This window comes from Amblyraja radiata, chromosome 6 (genome assembly GCF_010909765.2).
Source record: "Amblyraja radiata isolate CabotCenter1 chromosome 6, sAmbRad1.1.pri, whole genome shotgun sequence".
Lineage (NCBI taxonomy): Eukaryota > Metazoa > Chordata > Chondrichthyes > Rajiformes > Rajidae > Amblyraja > Amblyraja radiata.
Window position 1 is genome coordinate 67,142,028 of NC_045961.1, and position 21,072 is coordinate 67,163,099.

Sequence of the window (21,072 nt, forward strand, 5' to 3'; positions counted from 1 at the left end):
AGTGACCAAGGTTCCAACTTCATGTCGAAGGTTTTTGGTCAGGTAATGAAGTTGTTAGATATTAAGCATTGTTACTCCAGTGCGTATCATCCTGAGAGCCAGGGGGCTCTCGAGAGGTTTCACCAGACTCTGAAATCTATGTTGAGGACTTACTGCCTGGAGTTAGAAAAAGACTGGGATGAGGGGGTTCGTCTAGTTATGTTTGCGGTGCATGAGGTCGTGCAGGAGTCTTTAGGGTTCAGTCCTGCTGACCTGGTGTTCGCGCATACTGTACGTGGTCCGTTGAGGGTCCTGAAGGAGAAATGGTTGCAGGAGGATACAAAACGTAGTATTTTAGACCACGTCTGTACTTTTCGCTCTAGACTGAGGAGGGCATGCGAACTGGCAATGGGTAATCTTGCTTCTGCTCAGTCTAGGATGAAGGACTGGTTCGACAGGAAGACTTCTAGTAGGAATTTTTCTCCAGGTGACAAGGTCCTGGTGTTGTTGCCTATTCCTGGTTCCAGTCTGCAGGCTCGGTATAGCGACCCCTATCAGGTGGTTAAGAAGGTTGGTGAGAGGGATTACGTTATTGGTACCCCTGATCAGAGGCGCAAGACTCAGCTCTGTCTTGTCAACATAATGAAGCAGTACCATGAGCAGGAGCCTGTGGAGGTTGATGGGGAGGAGCTGTGTCCTTCGGTTTTGTCTAAGCCTGTTTTGGCTGCAGTGGTGCTGCCCCCTGACACGGGTGGTGATGTGGGTGAGGCACGGTTGTCTGTGGCAGTGATGCAGGGAAAGCTGAGTAACTCTGAGGCTTTGGAGTCGCTTCCCTTGCGGATGTCTCATTTGACTGAAAGTCAGCGGGGTGATCTGCTTGCTTTGGTAGAGTTAAATGGGTCACTGTTCTCGGATGTGCCTTCTCAGACGTCTGTGCTGCAGCATGATATTGACATGGCCGGTGCTGCACCAATTAAACAGCATCCGTATCGGGTCAACCCTGACAAGCGTCATCATCTAAGGAGTCAGGTTGACTATATGCGGCGGCATGGCATTGCCAAACCTAGTTGTAGTCCGTGGAGTTCTCCGTGTCTACTGGCTACGAAGGCTAATGGGGTGGACAGGTTTTGAACGGACTTTCGGAAAGTGAATGGTGTAACTAAGCCGGATTGCTATCCTCTTCCACGGATGGAGGATTGCGTGGATCGTGTGGGAAGTGCATCTTTTGTGTCTAAGTTGGACTTGTTAGAAGGTTATTGGCAAGTCCCTTTGACTAGGCGGGCGAGGGAGATCTCTGCGTTTGTTACGCCTGATGACTTTCTTCAGTACACGGTAATGGCATTTGGGATGCGCAATGCGCCGGCAACCTTCCAACGGTTGGTGAACATTGTATTGTCTGGTTTGTCCTTCTGTGAGGCATACCTTGATGATTTGGTTGTGTGCTCCAGGTCGTGGATCGAACACATCGGTCATCTGAAGGAGGTATTTCATCGTCTAGCGGAGGCAAACCTAACTATCAATCTGGGGAAGTGTGAGTTTGGCCAGGCCACGGTAACGTATCTGGGTAAGGTGGTGGGCCAGGGTCAGGTTCGCACTCTCGAGGAAAAGGTGGGGCATATTGTCGCATTTCCTGCTCCAACCTCTAGGACTGAACTCCGTAGATATCTGGCTATAGTTGGGTACTATAGAGGATTCTGTCCAAACTTCTCTGCGGTGGCTGCCCCTTTGACGGATTTGCTGAGTCCGAAGGTAGATTTTGTGTGGTCCGCAGTGTCAACAAGCCTTTGATCATACTAAATCTGGTGCATGCACCTGTGCTTGCGGCACCTGATTTTGAGCGTCCATTTAAGCTGGCAGTGGATGCTAGTGATCGTGGGGTTGGTGGAGTTCTTCTACAGGATGATTCAGATGGGGTGGAGCATCCAGTTTCGTAAGGGGTTGGACAGGCTAGATGCAGGAATATTGCTCCCGATGTTGGGGAAGTCCAGGACAAGGGGTCACAGCTTAAGGATAAGGGGGAAATCCTTTAAAACCGAGATGAGAAGAACTTTTTTCACACAGAGAGTGGTGAATCTCTGGAACTCCCTGCCACAGAGGGTAGTCGAGGCCAGTTCATTGGCTATATTTAAGAGGGAGTTAGATGTGGCCCTGGTGGCTAAGGGGATCAGAGGGTATGGAGAGAAGGCAGGTACGGGATACTGAGTTGGATGATCAGCCATGATCATATTGAATGGCGGTGCAGGCTCGAAGGGCCGAATGGCCTACTCCTGCACCTAATTTCTATGTTTCTATGTTTCTATGTACTTCTCTGAGAAGTTTAATCATCATCAGAAGTGGTACTCCACCATTGAGAAAGAAGCCCTTGCTATTTTAATGTCTCTGAATCATTTCGAGGTTTATGTTGGCTCCTCGAATGTCCCTGTCATCGTACTCACGGATCATAATCCTTTGGTATTTTTGCAGAGTATGAAGAATAAGAACCGGCGGTTAATGAGCTGGAGTTTGCAGCTGCAAGACTACAACCTGGAGGTCAGGCATATCCGTGGCAAGGATAATGTCTTGGCTGACGCCTTGTCGCGCCAGTAGTGTTATAGCTCCTGAATAGTTTCTGGGATTTGGTGGTGTTTTTTTTCTCTCTTCTTCCGAAACTTATTCAGTATCTTTGGGTGGGGGTGTTAGGCGCTCCCCCCCCCCCCCCCCCTGCTGAATGCTATGTACCTACCTTTCTCTGTTTCTCTCCCGAGTACAGGCCTCGTGGCTGTGAGTCCGGAATCAAGGGGTTAAAGGCTCCTGTACCCGATTGGCCAAGCTGCGTCAGGTGACGGGTGACTCATCTGAAGCTTAAATACCAGAGTTTCCCAGGATTCTCTCTCTTCTTCGTCGACCCTGACTTGTGAGCAGCCTGCTGGTGTGAGCTGAGGAAGGCCTGGCCACATGGCATAGAACTTTGTTAACAATACTTGTTAACAAATATTGAATTGGGACAGATAAGGGCTGACCTTAGTGTTTTCGGGTATTTTGTTTCAGGGTTATATTTCTTTAGGCAGATTTTAGAGTCTCCGGTTCGACGGCCCATTACGTGGCTGGCTGGAGCACTGTTTAATTGTTTGTTAGTCCATCCATATCCCTGACTGGGTTGTTTAAATCAGGTTTGGGTTTTGTGTTCCATTGAAAAATTAAAACTATTTTTGAACTTGAACCTGGTTTTTGAATTATGTTACGCGGCTCTGAATTACCTGCATTCGGGACTCGTAACAACAACAGTATGCTATCAATTAATACTATAATCATATATTGTAGAAGTTTGAAAAAATGTTGCTGTCACTCTCTAATTTCTGGATTCTAATGTTACGAAAAGTTAACAGCAGAATTAATAAGTGAACAGCTGCTTCTTCAGATAAACAAGCTATAAACTCTGCAGAGATGCACAGAAGAAATACCGTCTAAATAACATTCATTTTTCACTGTGTTTTAAAATCAAAACCTCGTCAGATTTCCATTCCATATAGAGACCAGTTGAGACTCTCACCTTGCTTAATAATTCCCATGTTCACAGGTGAAATCTTAATATTTTCACCTCTTGACAAAGGAACAAAGATGGAGACAATGACAACTATTCCAAAGGTACTACTTATGCTATTGGAATGTGAAATGTGATGATGAAATAACATGCCACTGTGCATGTAATTGTTCTCTAAGTATTTGGCACAATATGTGAATTTTCTTTATCTTGTAGAGTCAGAGGGTCATAGAGTCGTGCAGCACAGAAATGTGCCCTTCATCGCACCATGTCTATGTCAACTTTTGACCCCATTTACACTAATCCCACTTGTCTGCATTGGGACCCTATTCTTCTAGGGACTGTCTATTTAAGTGTCCATCTAAATGCTTCTTAAACATTGTAATTGTAGCTGATTTCAACATTTTTTCCAGAAGTCAACTATTCTCTGAGTTAAAAACACACACCTTGGATTCCATTTAAAACTGCTGCCACGCAGTTTAATTCAATGACCTTAATGTTATTGACCAATTCAAATCAAAGAGAGCCAATGCAGGTTTACTGCAAATAACCAGTGAGCAGTTGAAAACTGTACTTCATCATTGGGTAAAAAATATCTTCACTACATAGAAACATAGAAACATAGAAATTAGGTGCAGGAGTAGGCCATTCGGCCCTTCGAGCCTGCACCGCCATTCAATATGATCATGGCTGATCATCCAACTCAGTATCCCGTACCTGCCTTCTCTCCATACCCTCTGATCCCCTTAGCCACAAGGGCCACATCTAACTCCCTCTTAAATATAGCCAATGAACTGGCCTCGACTACCCTCTGTGGCAGGGAGTTCCAGAGATTCACCACTCTCTGTGTGAAAAAAGTTCTTCTCATCTCGGTTTTAAAGGATTTCCCCCTTATCCTTAAGCTGTGACCCCTTGTCCTGGACTTCCCCAACATCGGGAGCAATCTTCCTGCATCTAGCCTGTCCAACCCCTTAAGAATTTTGTAAGTTTCTATAAGATCCCCTCTCAATCTCCTAAATTCTAGAGAGTATAAACCAAGTCTATCCAGTCTTTCTTCATAAGACAGTCCTGACATCCCAGGAATCAGTCTGGTGAACCTTCTCTGCACTCCCTCTATGGCAATAATGTCCTTCCTCAGATTTGGAGACCAAAACTGTACGCAATACTCCAGGTGTGGTCTCACCAAGACCCTGTACAACTGCAGTAGAACCTCCCTGCTCCTATACTCAAATCCTTTTGCTATGAAAGCTAACATACCATTCGCTTTCTTCACTGCCTGCTGCACCTGCATGCCCACTTTCAATGACTGGTGTACCATGACACCCAGGTCTCGCTGCATCTCCCCTTTTCCTAGTCGGCCACCATTTAGATAATAGTCTGCTTTCCTGTTTTTGCCACCAAAATGGATAACCTCACATTTATCCACATTATACTGCATCTGCCAAACATTTGCCCACTCACCCAGCCTATCCAAGTCACCTTGCAGTCTCCTAGCATCCTCCTCACAGCTAACACTGCCCCCGAGCTTAGTGTCATCCGCAAACTTGGAGATATTGCCTTCAATTCCCTCGTCCAGATCATTAATATATATTGTAAATAGCTGGGGTCCCAGCACTGAGCCTTGCGGTACCCCACTAGTCACTGCCTGCCATTGTGAAAAGGATCCGTTTACTCCTACTCTTTGCTTCCTGTTTGCCAGGCAGTTCTCTATCCACATCAATACTGAACCCCCAATGCCGTGTGCTTTAAGTTTGTAAACTAATCTCTTATGTGGGACCTTGTCGAAAGCCTTCTGGAAGTCCAGATACACCACAGCCACTGGTTCTCCCCTATCCGCGCTACTAGTTACATCCTCGAAAAATTCTATAAGATTCGTCAGACATGATTTACCTTTTGTAAATCCATGCTGACTTTGTCCAATGATTTCATCACTTTCCAAATGTGCTGCTATCCCATCTTTAATAACTGACTCTAGCAGTTTCCCCACTACCGATGTTAGACTAACTGGTCTGTAATTCCCCGTTTTCTCTCTCCCTCCCTTCTTAAAAAGTGGGGTTACGTTTGCTACCCGCCAATCCTCAGGAACTACTCCAGAATCTAAAGAGTTTTGAAAGATTATTACTAATGCACCCACTATTTCTGGAGCTACTTCCTTAAGTACTCTGGGATGCAGCCTATCTGGCCCTGGGGATTTATCGGCCTTTAATCCATTTAATTTACCCAACACCACTTCCTGGCTAACCTGGATTTCACTCAATTCCTCCAACTCCTTTGACCCGCGGTCCCCAGCTATTTCCGGCAGATTATTTATGTCTTCCTTAGTGAAGACGGAACCAAAGTAGTTATTCAATTGGTCCGCCATATCCTTGTTCCCCATGATCAACTCACCTGTTTCTGACTGCAAGGGACCTACATTTGTTTTAACTAATCTCTTTCTTTTCACATATCTATAAAAACTTTTGCAGTCAGTTTTTATGTTCCCTGCCAGTTTTCAAGTTCAAGTTCAAGTTCAAGTGAGTTTATTGTCATGTGTCCCTGTATAGGACAATGAAATTCTTGCTTTGCTTAAGCACACAGAAAATAGTAGGCATTTACTACAAAACAGATAAATGTGTCCACATACCATGATATAAATATATACACACATGAATAAATAAACTGATAGTGCAAATAACAGAAAGTGGTTGGTAATAATCAGAGTTTTGTCCGAGCCAGGTTTAATAGCCTGATGGCTGAGGGGAAGTAACTATTCCTGAACCTGGTTGTTGCAGTCTTCAGGCTCCTGTACCTTCTACCTGAAGGTAGCAGGGAGATGAGTGTGTGGCCAGGATGGTGTGGGTCTTTGATGATACTGCCAGCCTTTTTGAGGCAGCGACTGCGATAAATCCCCTCGATGGAAGGAAGGTCAGAGCCGATGATGGACTGGGCAGTGTTTACTACTTTTTGTAGTCCTTTCCTTTCCAGGGCGCTCAAATTGCCGAACCAAGCCACGATGCAACTGGTCAGCATGCTCTCGACTGTGCACCTGTAGAAGTTAGAGAGAGTCTTCCTTGACAATCCGACTCTCCGTAATCTTCTCAGGAAGTAGAGGCGCTGATGTGCTTTTTTGATGATTGCATTAGTGTTCTCGGACCAGGAAAGATCTTCAGAGATGTGCACGCCCAGGAATTTGAAGCTCTTGACCCTTTCAACCATCGACCCGTTGATATAAATGGGGCTGTGGGTCCCCCTCCTACTCCTTCCAAAGTCCACAATCAGTTCCTTGGTTTTGCTGGTGTTGAGGGCCAGGTTATTGCGCTGGCACCATATGGACAGTTGCTCGATCTCTCTTCTGTACTCTGACTCATCCCCATCAGTGATACGCCCCACAATAGTGGTGTCGTCAGCGAACTTGATGATGGAGTTCGCACTGTGGTTCGCTACGCAGTCATGGGTATAGAGTGAGTACAGCAGGGGGCTGAGCACGCAGCCTTGAGGTGCTCCCGTGCTGATTGTTATTGAGGCTGACACATTTCCACCAATACGAACAGACTGTGGTCTGTGGACGAGGAAGTCAAGGATCCAGTTGCAGAGGGATGCGCAGAGACCCAGTTCTGCGAGTTTGGTAACCAGTTTGGAGGGGATGATTGTGTTAAATGCCGAGCTGTAATCAATGAATAGCAGCCTGACATATGAGTTTTTGTTGTCCAAGTGGTCCAGTGCGGAGTGGAGGGCCAGCGAGATCGCATCCACCGTTGATCTGTTGTGGCGGTACGCGAACTGCAGTGGGTCCAGGTTTTTGTCGATGTAGGAGTTGATTTGCTCCATGATCAACCTCTCAAAGCACTTCATCACCACCGGCGTTAGTGCCACTGGTCGATAGTCATTGAGGCATGTCACCTTACTCTTCTTGGGCACCGGTATAATTGATGCCCTTTTAAAGCAGGTGGGGACCTCAGACCTCAGAAGTGAGAGGTTGAAAATCTCCGTAAAAACTCCCGCCAGTTGGTCCGCACAGGTTTTTAGAACACGACCGGGTATACCATCAGGACCAGGTGCTTTTCGGGGGTTCACCCCTCTGAAGGATTTCCTGACATCGGCCTCTGTGACTGAGACTGAAATGCCATCGCAGAGAATGGGGGATCGGGAAGGCACATCAGTATTCTCCCTGTCAAAGCGTGCGTAAAACGCATTGAGCTCGTCAGGGAGTGATGTTACACCGGCATTCGAGCTGCCTCCTGGTTTTGCCTTGTAGGAGGTGATTGCATTCAGACCCTGCCACAGCTGCCGAACATCTGTCTCGTCCTCCAGTTTGGAGCAGAAGTCCCTTTTGGCCTTTTTGATGGCCTTACCAAGGTCGTATCTGGTCTTCATTTAGGCCACTGTATCATCGGAGGTGAATGCCCTGTGTCTGGACTTCAGGAGAGTGCGGATCTCAAAGTTCATCCAAGGTTTCTGATTGGGAAACACTCGGAAGGTTTTTGTAGGGATGCAGTCCTCCACACATTTCTTTATGAAGTCTGTAACGACTGTGGCATATTCGTTCAAGTCTGTTGCCGAGTCCTTGAACATTGCCCAGTCTACAGACTCCAAACAGTCCTGGAGTTGTTCTTCTGCCCCCCCCGACCAGCTCTGTGCTGTCCTCACTTCTGGGGGTGCGCTCTTTAATTGCTGCTTGTAGGCAGGAAGAAGCAGCACCGCGGTATGGTCGGATTTACCGAAGTGAGGGCGAGGGATAGAACAATAGGCATTCTTGATGGTGGTGTAGCAGTGGTCGAGGGTGTTAGGTCCTCTGGTGCAGCAGGAGACATGTTGGTGGAAGTTGGGGAGTGATTTCTTGAGGTTCGCCTTATTGAAGTCCCCAGCAATGGTGGTAAATGCCTCGGGGTAAGACGTCTGGTGTTTGTTGACCACGGCCTGCAGCTCCTCCAGTGCCAGACGGACGTCTGCCTGGGGTGGGATGTAGACCGCGGTCAGGATAATGGAGGTAAATTCTCTCGGGAGGTAGAAGGGATGGCACTTCACCGCCAGATGTTCGAGGTGTGGAGAGCAGGAGTTGGACAGGACTGCCACGTCGGAACACCACGCAGAGTTGACCATGAGGCAGACGCCCCCTCCTCTCCCTTTCCCAGATGCCAGGGTACGGTCCATGCGGTGGATGGAGAACCCTTCAGGCTGGACCGCTGAGTCTGGGGAACTGGGGGTGAGCCATGTCTCTGTGAAACAGAACACAGAGCATTCCCTCAGCTCCCTTTGATAAAGCAGTCTTGCCCTTAAGTCCTCCACTTTGTTTTCAAGGGACTGTACATTAGCCAGTAGGATAGTAGGGAGAGGGGGCCGAAGTCCCCTGCGCTTCATTCTGACCTGAAGTCCTGCCCGACGGCCACGTTTCCGGACACAATGGAGGCTTCCCCTTTGTCTCCAGGTGCTGTACTTGCTGTACCTGCTGTTTCTGCGGACCTGCGCTGGAACGGGGATTCCCTCACAGACGGCAGCTCCAGCTCCGTAACGATCGGGGATTCCCTCAAAGTCGGCAGCTTCAGCTCCGTTGTTCCTGGGAGATCCAGCCCGTCGGCTCTGGGGGTCATCCCGGGGTTTCAAGGTACAGTACCTGTGATCCACAGTCGGGTCGGGAGTTCCACAGCCAGTGTGGAAAAGTTTAAAGTCCGTGATTCCCACAGCTGCGGGAGGCCGCAAAATTGCGAGAGCCTTGAGGTGCTCAAGCAGCTTGTCCGAAACGGCACCGATTTCTGCCATTTTTCTGATCCAGGTAAGTTGTTGGAAGTTGTAGTTGAGCCTTTTATTTTCCGGAGCTCCGCAAAAGTCGCCGCTATTTTTCCTTTCCTAATTAAGCCATTTGTCCTCCTCTGCTGGTCTCTGAATTTCTCCCAGTCCTCCGGTATGCTGCTATTTCTGGCTAATTTGTACGCATCATCCTTCGCTTTGATACTATCCCTGATTTCCCTTGTTATCCACGGATGCACTACCTTCCCTGATTTATTCTTTTGCCAAACTGGGATGAACAATTTTTGTAGTTCATCCATGCAGTCTTTAAATGTCTTCCATTGCATATCCACCGTCAACCCTTTTAGAATTAATTGCCAGTCAATCTTGGCCAATTCACGTCTCATACCCTCAAAGTTACCTTTCTTTAAGTTCAGAACCATTGTTTCTGAATTAACAATGTCACTCTCCATCCTAATGAAGAACTCAACCATATTATGGTCACTCTTGCCCAAGGGGGCACGTACAACAAGATTGCTAACTAACCCTTCCTCATTACTCAATACCCAGTCTAAAATAGCCTGCTCTCTCGTTGGTTCCTCTACATGTTGATTTAGATAACTATCCTGCATACATTCCAAAAAATCCTCTTCCTCAGCACCCCTGAAAATTTGATTCACCCAATCTATATGTAGATTAAAGTCACCCATTATAACGGTTTTGCCTTTGTCGCACGCATTTCTAATTTCCTGTTTGATACCATCTCCAACTTCACTACTACTGTTAGGTGGCCTGTACACAACACCCACCAGCGTTTTCTGCCCCTTAGTGTTTCGCAGCTCTACCCATACCGATTCCACATCCTCCAAACTAATGTCCTTCCTTTCCATTGCGTTAATCTCCTCTCTAATCAGCAACGCTACCCCACGTCCTTATCCTTTCTCTCTATGCTTCCTGAATATTGAATACCCCTGGATGTTCAGCTCCCAGCCTTGGTCACCCTGGAGCCATGTCTCCGTGATCCCAACTATATCATAGTCATTAATAGCTATCTGCACATTCAACTCATCCACCTTATTACGAATGCTCCTTGCATTGAGACACAAAGCCTTCAGGCTTGTTTTTACAACACTCTTACCCCTTATACAATTTTGTTGAAAAGTGGCCCTTTTTGATTTTTGCCCTGGATTTTCCGGCCTGCCACTTTTACTTTTCACCTTGCTACCTATTGCTTCTACCCTCATTTTACACCCCTCTGTCTCTACGCTCACACATTTAAGAAACCCTTTCCCTTTAACTCCATCCTCCACTAGCCCATTCGACACCCCACCCCCCTTATTCAGTTTAAAACCACCCGTGTAGCAGTGGCAAACCTGCCTGCCAGAATGCTTGTCCCACACCTGTTAAGATGCAATCCGTCCCTTTTGTACAGTTCCCCCTTACCCCAAAACAGATCCCAGTGATCTAAGAATCTAAATCCCTGCCCCGTGCACCAGTTCCTCAGCCACATGTTCAGTTCCCGTATCTCCATGTTCCTGCTCTCGCCAGCACGAGGAACTGGAAGCAAACCGGAGATAACAACCCTGGAGGTCCTGCTTTTCAGCATTTTTCCGAGCTCTCTAAAGTCACGCTGCAGAATATTCATCCCCTTCTTTCCGACATCGTTTGTGCCGACATGCACTACCACTTCCGGATGTTCACCTTCGCCCTTGAGGATTTTCTGCACTCTGTCCGTGACATCCTGGATCCTGGCACCAGGAAGGCAGCACACCATCCTCGCATCCCGTCTGTTGCCGCAGAAACCCGTGTCCGTACCTCTCACAATGGAGTCTCCCACTACAATGGCGTTGCCTGCCTTAGGCCTTTTTGGTTTTGGCTCAACAGCCCTATTCGCATCACAAGCCAGTCCGTCGCCCAGTGTAAACACCTCTTCTGTCCCGACAGCTTCTAAGTCGGTGAACCTGTTCACAAGAGGTACAACACCCGGGGAAGTTGGCATTCCATGCTTCCCTCCCGTTCTCACTGTCTCCCACCTTCTCTCTTCCAGTACCTTAGGTGTAACAATCGTACTGTAGGACTTGTCGAGGAATGACTCCGTTTCTCGGATGAACCGGAGGTCATCCACTTGCTTCTCAAGTTCCCCAACACGGCCCTTCAGGAGCTCTACCTGGATGCACTTCTCGCATTTGTAGCAGCCAGAGGCACCGGCGGTGTCCTTGACCTCCCACATACTGCAAGCATCGCACTGAATCAGCTTGCCTGACATTTCCTTCTTTCGTCTCCTCTCCGAAGACTCTCGAGCCAAAGACTCACACTTTTCTCACAGGGCAACTTCCCTCACAAGGCCGCTCACTCACTGCCGCTCGCTAAGAGCAGTCTTGCTCAAATTGACTGATAAATTGCCTGATTTACCAATTTACAAACCAAATTCCTCAGTTTTCAACTGTTTTCCCAGCACTGACTCACTTCTCTCCTCCCACTTGGGCTAGAGCCAATCAGTCGTATCTTTTGCTAAACTCCTGCTGCTGTTGTTGCTCCCAAAGCTACAGCAGTTCTGAGTCAAGTCTGCCTGTCCTTGACCTGTACTTTAACTGTTTTCACTTCTCTCCTCCCACTTGGGCTAGAGCCAATCAGTCGTATCTCTTGCTTAGCTCCTGCTGCTGTTGTTGCTCCCAAAACTACAGCAGTTCTGAGTCAAGTCTGCCTGTCCTTGACCTGTACTTTAACTGTTTTCACTTCTCTCCTCCCACTTGGGCAAGAGCAAATCAGTCGTATCTCTTGCTAAACTCCTGCTGCTGCTGTTGCTCCCAAATCTACAGCAGTTCTGATTGAATGAAAACTTCATACAGAATTATCCAACACATCCAAATAAAGTTTACATAGTTTAGTGAAGAAAGCTCCATTTCTCAAACATTGGAAATTAACTGTATTCAGCTAGACAATTAACAGAAGGCCTTGAACGCTCAAATGAAGCAGTAAATATTACATTTTTTTAATTAATCATTTTGATAGTGGAAATAATTGGCACGGATAATATAATCACCAAAATGACCTGCCCTGGAGAGGAAACTAATCAAATTGGTCAGCATAGTGACTTTCTGTACCTTAATATGGCAAAATGGTAAATTTTGAATGTATGGTTAACAGACTGAAATCGATAAAACAAACATTGTTGCATAATTCGCATGTAAAGAGGGGCCAAATTGAAACGTGAACAGTTTTTTATCATCTAATGATGTTCGCGTATTGAGAATATTATGCAAAAATGTGTCCCTGTTTTTCAGTTAGCTATTTATGATTATTTACTAAATAGTTTTTATTTGCCAGCTGAGATCATCCCTGAATCATATTCGTGTGTAGGGTGTAAGCCAATCTAAAACCTAATTATTTGTGCATTTTTTGCAAGTTTTATTTTGTTAAATAAGAAACCCATCTGCTTCCTAAAATCCCACAACTTTTTTTTTGTCAGGATTAAATTTATAATACTCCTAGTATCAATAATACTTTGTGTGTTGACCCAAGTGCTGGACATGGATCAGTGCCAGTCATAAACCATCACTGCCTATCACATGGGATAAAAGACATTGTGTCTTATAAGTATAAATCCAGTCCAAGCATTTTTCAGCTGAGTGGTAACAATAACGGTTGAGAATGGGTTTTTTTACAATTATATTCAAACTTGTAAGGTACTTGAGCTAACACCCAAAGCCTGGGTATTAAATGTGACTGCAGTTATGTGAAGGGTAAGCTATTTCAGTTCACATCACCGGTTTTTGCTTATTAAGACCAAGTTAAGATCTGACCCACAGCAGTCAAGAAAAGCAGAGTCTTATTGACAACACTAAAGAGCAGGAGCACCAACATTCACTTGTGCACAATTTTCTTCAAAGTGTGGTTTAAATGCATGAAATTGATGTCAAATGTATCAGTGCCCCAAACCAGGCTATTAAATTACTGCAAATAAGCTGGCATTATGAACAATAATTGTCGGTCTCATTCATGGCTCCACTTACACATAGCACAGAAATTTACAGAAACCTCTTCACTGAATGAATGTTGCTAACTGCTTTAAACATTCAGATAAATAAGCATGATCTGAAGTATGCTCTGGTCGGTGGGGGCGCTGCGAGTCGGCTGCCCTGCCAGCAACGTGTTCATTACTCCGACTTTTTTTGTATTTGATTGGTGTGTCTAATGTTAGTTTAGGTGTCTCTTGGTGTGTCGTGTGGTGGGGTGGAAAAGGGGTGAACCATGTTCGGTCGCCTCCTCGACAGTGAGGCAACTTTTTCCATGTCGCCTTCCTCATGGCCTAATAGCTTGGATTGGAGCGGCCTTTCCTCGAGTTGGGCCCGGAGCATCAGCAGCAGGCGCAGCGTGGACTTTTCCATCACGAGCGGGCGAACCCTTGCCGGGGGTCGCCAGAGAGGAGTTTTCCGATCACTGGCCTGGTAACTTTGGCATCATGGGGCTGTGGTCTGCGGAGCTTCGAGCTGCGGGCGGGGCGTGAACTTACCACCCTGGAATCCCTTGCCGGTGATCGCCAGAGAAGAGCTCCGACTGCTGGCCTGCGGCCTATAACATCTTAAAGCTGCGGTCTCCGGTAGGAAAGTGCCAATTCGGGATCTCCAAGCCGCGGAGTGTGTTTGACCGTCCCGACGTCGGAATTTGGATCATCCCGATGAAAGGGCCTGTACATCGGGCCGTCCGTAGCGGCGACTACGGAGGGTTTATGGCCCCGACCACGGGTGAACAAAGTAGGAGGACTGGCTGAACTTTGTTGCCTTCCACCACAGTGAAGAATGCTGTGGTGGCTGTTTGTGTTAAATCTTATTGTGTATTTTGTGTTCTTGTTAAGTGTATCGCTGCTGGCAAATTCATTTCACTGCACCTTCAGGAGCATGTGACGAGTAAAATTGACTTTGACTGACACAAATCATACTTAAGAACGATTCCAACTTTATTTTCTAGCTTTTCTAAATATTTTTTTCTCTGTTCAATTAGGCTTCTTGCTTAGATGTACCAGACTGTGAGGATATGTTGTTAGCATTCATTTTTGTTTAGCCAACTGGAGTGCAAATGATGCAGCACTCTTCTTAATTTCATGGATTTGAAGGCCTCACCTTATCTGAGGAATCTAGCAGCCCAGCCTGAGTACATTGGTTCTAACTCAGGGTTGCCCTGAACAGATGTATTTTGGTTTAATCCAAACAATGGAAAGACTATTGGAAAGGAATATGCACCAATGATCAAACATAGGCAGCCAGGGAGGAGAGGCATAATTACAACTATGGTGCCAAAAACCTGCCAAATACCTTAAAAGTTGTATGAAATCCATTTCAAATTGAAACCTGACATGACAGATGGTAGATATGGACAGGAGATGGATATCGTGTCCCGGATCATAAGAGGTTGCTACAGAGAATGGTACCACAAGTTGAAGGTGTAGGCACCATCTAAGGAAACCAAATAAAGGGTTGCTTGATGCAACCAGATGTATGTGGAAATACCAAGAACGTACCCTGCAAAGCAAGTGTATCTGGGAGAAATGCATCCAGTTTGGACCAGATCTGAAAGGCAAGTCCATTGACGCAAGTACCTGGGATAGGGGCCACAGTTTAAGAATAAGGGGTAAGCCATTTGGAACAGAGATGAGGAAAGACTTTTTCACAGAGAGTAGTGAGTCTGTGGAATTCTCTGCCTCAGATGGCGGTGGAGGCCAGTTCTCTAGATACTTTCAAGACAGAGCTAGATAGGGCTCTTAAAGATAGCTCAAGGGATATGGGGAGAAGGCAGGAATTGGGTACTGATTGTGGATAATCAGCCATGATCACATTGAATGGCAGTGCTGGCTCGAAAGGCCGAATTGCCTACTCCTGCACCTATTGTCTATTGTCTATTCTGGGGAGGGCGCTGTTCTGGCAGCAGTCATGTCAGCAGCGCGTCAGTTTTTTTCAACTTTTTTTATTTTTTAGTTTGTTTTAAAGTATGTATTTAATGTTCCTTCGTGTGTTTTGTGTGGGGGGCGGTGTAAGGGGGAAACCGTTTTGGTCGCCTCCTCCATGGAGAGGCGACTTTTTCCAGGTCGCCTCCCCCGTGGCCTAACATCAAGGATCGGCGCGGCCTTTCCCGGAGACGCGCCCGGGGCTTCAGCGGCGGGCGCAGTGTGGACTCTCGGCGTGGAGCGGGTGAACCCTCACTGGGGCTCGCTGGAGGGGAGCGCTCCGTTTCGCTGGCCCGGGGCAGCCGGCAGCCTGAAGTCGCAGCCTGAAGCCGCGGTCTGCACAGCTCCAGCTGGTGCGGCGTCTACAGCCCGGGATCCCTTGTGGGGGACCCGGGGGAAGAAGAAGCCATCACTGCAGGCACGCGGCCAACTTCTACCGCGGGGCCGGCATGGACTTACCATCACCCCTGGAGGGGAGCTTCGACCACTGGCCCTGCAGTCTACGGTGCTTCTGGCTGCGGCGGGGACTTTAAATCTTGATTGCCGGCCTGCGGCCTACAACAACTTAAAGCCGCGGTCTCCGGTGAGGAAGAGCCGATCCTGGACTGACTCTGGACTCTGGTCCTGTCCACGGGGGGGAAGTGGAGGAGGACTGGCCAAATTTTTGTGACTTCCACCACAGTGATGAATGCTGTGGTGGATGTTTGTGTCACATTTTGTGAGTTCTTTATTATTGTATCGCTGCTGACAACCCAAGGGGCGGGGCGCTACTCTGTGAGCGACTCGCGGCGCGCTGCTCCCGTATGTTTGTATGTGGAGCCACGTCAAAGAGGATTTTCTGTTGCGACAGACAATAAAGTTTTCTGAATCTGAACCTGAATCTGAATCTGACCTTTTCCCTGTCGGGTCTCCGTTGCCGTCGGGGCCTAGCGCCGTGGAGCGGCCTCCAACCGGAATGACAGCTCAAGTCACGGAGCCGGCGGAGCTGCGGACCTACCATCATGGAGCAAGTGGGCTTCGGAGCATGGAGAGCTGTGATGGGGCACTGCTGCGACCTGACTCCGGTGGATGGAAGCTCGTGGGTCCCCGGTGGGAGACTGCTTCACGGAGCACCAGCAACGGTAACTTCTCCCGCCCGAATTGTAGGGTTGAAAGTGGCCTGGAGCGGGGCCTTACATCGCAATGCGCGACTTAAACAGCCGCGGGACTTGCTAGCGCCTGCCGGGGGCTCCAACATCAAGACCCAGAGCGGGGCCTTACATCTCCCAGCGCGGCTTTAAATGGCCGCGGACTTGCTAGCGCCCGCCGGGGGCTTTGACTTTGACTTTGGGAGAAGAATGGAGAGCAGGGGAGAGACAAGACTTTGCCTTTGATCACAGTGAGGAGGAGATTCACTGTGATGGATGTTTGTGTAAATGGTGTTGCTGTGTGTCTTGGTTCTTTTTTTGTATGACTGCAGAAACCAAATTTTGTTTGAATCTCATGTGAGGTTCAAATGACAAATAAATGGTATTGTATTGTAATTGTATTGTACAATAATTGGAATGTGGCCCGACATGAATTGTAGAATGTGACAAACTCTATTTAGGTGTAAAACTGGGTAGACCAGATTTGTCTGACTGGAAGTTAACCACAGTAAGAATACAATGCCACATTTTGAGCTTCAATTTTATTTTTTATTTGCATAATAACATATTCTTACTGTTAGATTAAAACACCAAATATTTTTCAATCTTTAAAAAAGAGAAAATATACTGAGACAATCACTGGATTGTATAGACATGATATTGTTTATGCTTTTTTTGCATTATTCTTAAAGCAAAATAAATCAAGTGCTGAAAAGCTGAAATACATATTGCACGTTCTCCTGTGACCGCACGGGTTTTCTCTGGGTGCTTAGGTTCCCTCCCACATCCCAAGGACGTGCGGGTTTGTTGGTTAATTGGCCTCTATAAATTACTCCTGGTGTGCAGGGTGGATGAGAAAGTGGGATAACATAGAAATAGTATGAATGGTTAATCAATAGTCAGCATGAATTCAGTTGGCCAAACGGCCTGATTCCACGCTGTATCGCTAAACAAAAGTCATCTACTGTAATATTAAAACAATGTATTTGTTCACCCTTTTTTTTAGAAAGCAGCTAGAAATAAAACCAAATTACTACATATAAGAATATTAAAAATTATAGACTAAAATGTTTTGTATTGATGTGATTATTCTCCTCACCTGCATTTCATACCTTGACCGCTATATAGCCAAAACTCTCACACCATTCATGTTGCTGTTTGAACAGCGTTCAATTATTACCAGATTTGAATATAATCTAGTTTTCAGAATATATAAATTTCTGCCAAAATCGGGACTAATTCAGGATCAATCCAGAATGCAATGATATCAATAGCATATATTCTCCATTAAAACCAAACATTTAAACTCTTCCTGGACTTCTGTTGCTTTGCCTCTGTGGCCAGACCTGCAGCAAGTAAGCAGTTAAATGTACCAACATCATATAGTTGTATGCCAATTTTGTAGTCCACATTCACAAAAATCTACCAGAAATAGCATCCTGATATATCATGAGGAAACTTGTGCTCTAAAAAGAACTTTTAGATAAACCAAAAAACAAGCTTTGAGCTGGAGGAGTGCAGGGAAGGTTAAAATATATTTGGTAAAGCTTAACTGCTACTTTTGTTTTCTCTGAACATCAGTAATTTGGTCATGGGATTCAAAAATATACAGAAAAATTATTTCCAACATTCTGGATTCATCCTCGTAGCATTTAGAACTATCAGTATTCATTTGCTGTCAAAATGAAACTTATCCATCAGCTTTTTTAAAGGCTGATAAACACAAAATTATTTTCATGGAAACTCCTTTGTCTGATTATTGTTTATCTTCCAGCATCAAACTCAAACTCAATAAACTAAACTCAAACTTAATAATAATGGATTGGTTAAGTCATGGACTTACAGTAAACAAACACAATGAAGATAGTTCAATCAAGAGAGGGAAGGAAGAATCACAAACCTATACTGCACAGATATACATGCACCTTGTTGCATTTTCTCTTCTGGCATGCAAATTGATTGTAGAGCTATAATACTGTATATTGAAATTACATTAAGATAAGATGCAAGATAGACTGAACTCATCATTCTTCCCTGACTGTAGTGACTTAATATTTCCTTCAAAGTCATACTATGTTGGCTGTTAGCAGCTGATAAGGGTGATACTAGCTTAAGCAAATTCTTATGTACTCAAGTGTGGTCTTGAGACATGTTAAGCTTGTGGCTACAAGAGGTCAGGAGTCAGATATATGCGATCTAACCCTTCCTAGTTAGAGTACAAAGGGTAATAGCCAATGGAGTTTGGCTTTGAGGTAATTATGAAGGTACCACAGTCAGGGATGGATAACCTGCTCAGCCACCAGATGATATTGGTGGGTTAACCAGCAACATAGAGTTTGCAGCAGGAAAGGATAACCAGGCTTAATACCAGAAGTGAATACAGACGTGGCTGTGGATTTTGGCATCTGAAGTCAACTTAATTAGAGAAACAGGTTTTGATGAATGGAAGAAAACCTGCCATTAGTGCAGTGAAGCATGTAAGAGGTACCATCATTTCTGTGTTTCTTATGTCTGAATAGTTAAAGAATTATGAAGGAACAAGCTATGAGGTGATTTGAAAATGAGAATCATGCTGAAATTAGAGTTAGGCAAAGATAGCAATTAATGCAAGTCAGCCAGCCCAAGTGAGCCCCAAATAGGATATAGGAAGGGGGGGGGGGGGGTTGGATGAATTAGATTTTGTTGAACAAGCTCTGCATGTATGGATTAATTTTACCAAGCAACTGATGTGATAAGGAAAATGTAGAACTGGGCCAAAATGTAAGAATGTAAGTAATGGTTACAATGGAGGGACTCTAGAATCACATCTATGAGTCTGTGTGGAATAGGTCCAAAGCTGCCAGGATTCTAGTTCAAGCAATGACAATGACAGGGGAATTAATGGACAGGAGAATTAGGGTGGAATTAGTAATATGGGAACACAGTTTGGGATTGTACCCAAGAACAATATTTAATATTATGACATTATGGTACAATTTCCTTGCAGTTTAATCCATTTTGTCAAGGCTACATTAGGCACTTGAATCGGAGTTCGGAGCAGGAGTGGCAGCTAAGAGCAGCAAGTCAGTTGATTGGTTGCAACAAGGGAATTCCCACTAAGTACAAGTGCGGGAACTTTAAAAAGCCCGCCCAGCGACAGGTCTGAGCACTTGAATTAGAGGTCAGAGCAGGAGTGGCAGCCAGGAGCAGCAAGTTGGTTGATTGGTTACAGCACCCAAATTGATTAATTGAGTAGCAAATTAAAAATAAGGCAAGGGAGTGGCCATGTTGGACAAGAGTCGTATTTGCTGTGTCAAGGTCAAATGCAAGTCTTTGGCTCAAGAATTGTCAGTGAGGAGGCTGAAGTCATGGAAACTGCTGGTACCCCAGATGACGACCTGTGGGAATTGTGTCCAGGTGCAGCTCCTTAAGGACTGTGTTAAGGAACAGGAGGAGCAGCGGGATGGCCTCAGGCCAATCTGGGAAAATGAGAGTTTCTTGGACAGGTCACATTGGCACATTAGCCTTCATCAATCAGAATACTGAGTATAGAAAGTTGAGTATAAAAGCTTGAGTAGGAGGTCTTGTTGCAGTTATATAAGACGTTGGTGAGGCCGCATTTATTGTATTGTATTGTATTCAAATTTATTGTCATTGTCTCAATTAGAGACAACAAAATGAATTTTCCTTACAGGCAGTATCATAAAAATAAATAAATAATAAATAATAAAACATATTAAAAATAAAATTGAATTAAAAAAAGAAAAGCACAAACACAGAAAGTCCACGACACAAAATAACACAGTGGCACCAAGGTGAGGAAGGCACCATAGTCCAGCCAGCCTCCCCTCCGATCTTCCCAGATGTTCATCCGTGGTCTGGGCCTTCCGAGCACCCGCAGTCGCCGCACCGGGCGGCCCGATGTTCAGGCCCTCACGCCAGGCTGGTGGAACGCCGACGCCGATCCCCGACGGTGAACATCCTCCTCAGCGGCCCGAACCTCCAGATCAGCCGCCTCCCGCAGCCGGAGTCCGCAGCTCCCGAGTCCGCAGGCCGAGCTGGGCGGAGTCGCAGGACCCCGCGTTGTTGATCAGCGCCGCCCGCGTTGGGAGCTCCGCAAACTGCAGCTCCATGATGTCGGTGCAGCAGGTCCAGCACTCCGGGCTCCAGACGGCGATCCCCGGTAAGGCATCGCCAGCCCCGTGATGTTACAGCGCTGTCCCGCCACTGCTGGAGCTCTGGTCGATCCCGGCAGGAAAGGCCGTGCCAATCCAGTAGGTAGGCCGCTGGGGGGGTGAGGACGCGACTCGAATAATAGTCGCGTCCTCTCCAGGAAGCGACCGAAGGACGGTATCCCCCTTACCGTGCCCTCTTCCCCCACATAAAGACATTTAAAAAAACATAAAAAACACACTTTAACATAACTAAAAAAACAAAAAAACAAAAAGATACCGGGCTGAAGGTGGAGGCTGCTGGCACCAGCGCCACCGGAAGTACAGCTAGAGCTATGTGTTCAGTTTTTGGCACCATGTTATAGGAAAGAGGTGTCAAGCTGGAAAGGATACAGAGACGATTAATGAGGATGTTGCCAGCACCCGAGGGCCTGAACTACAGGGAGAGACTGAGCGGGCTAGAACTCCTTGGAGCAGAGGAGGATGAGGGGTGATCTTATAGAGGTGTATAAAATCAAGAGGGGAATAGATCAGGTGAACGGACAGAGTCTCTTGTGCCTCGTACTCTTGGAGTAGGGGAATCAAGAACCAGAGGGCCTAGGTTTAGGGTGATGGGAGAAGGATTTGATATGAACCTGAGGGGTACACAAT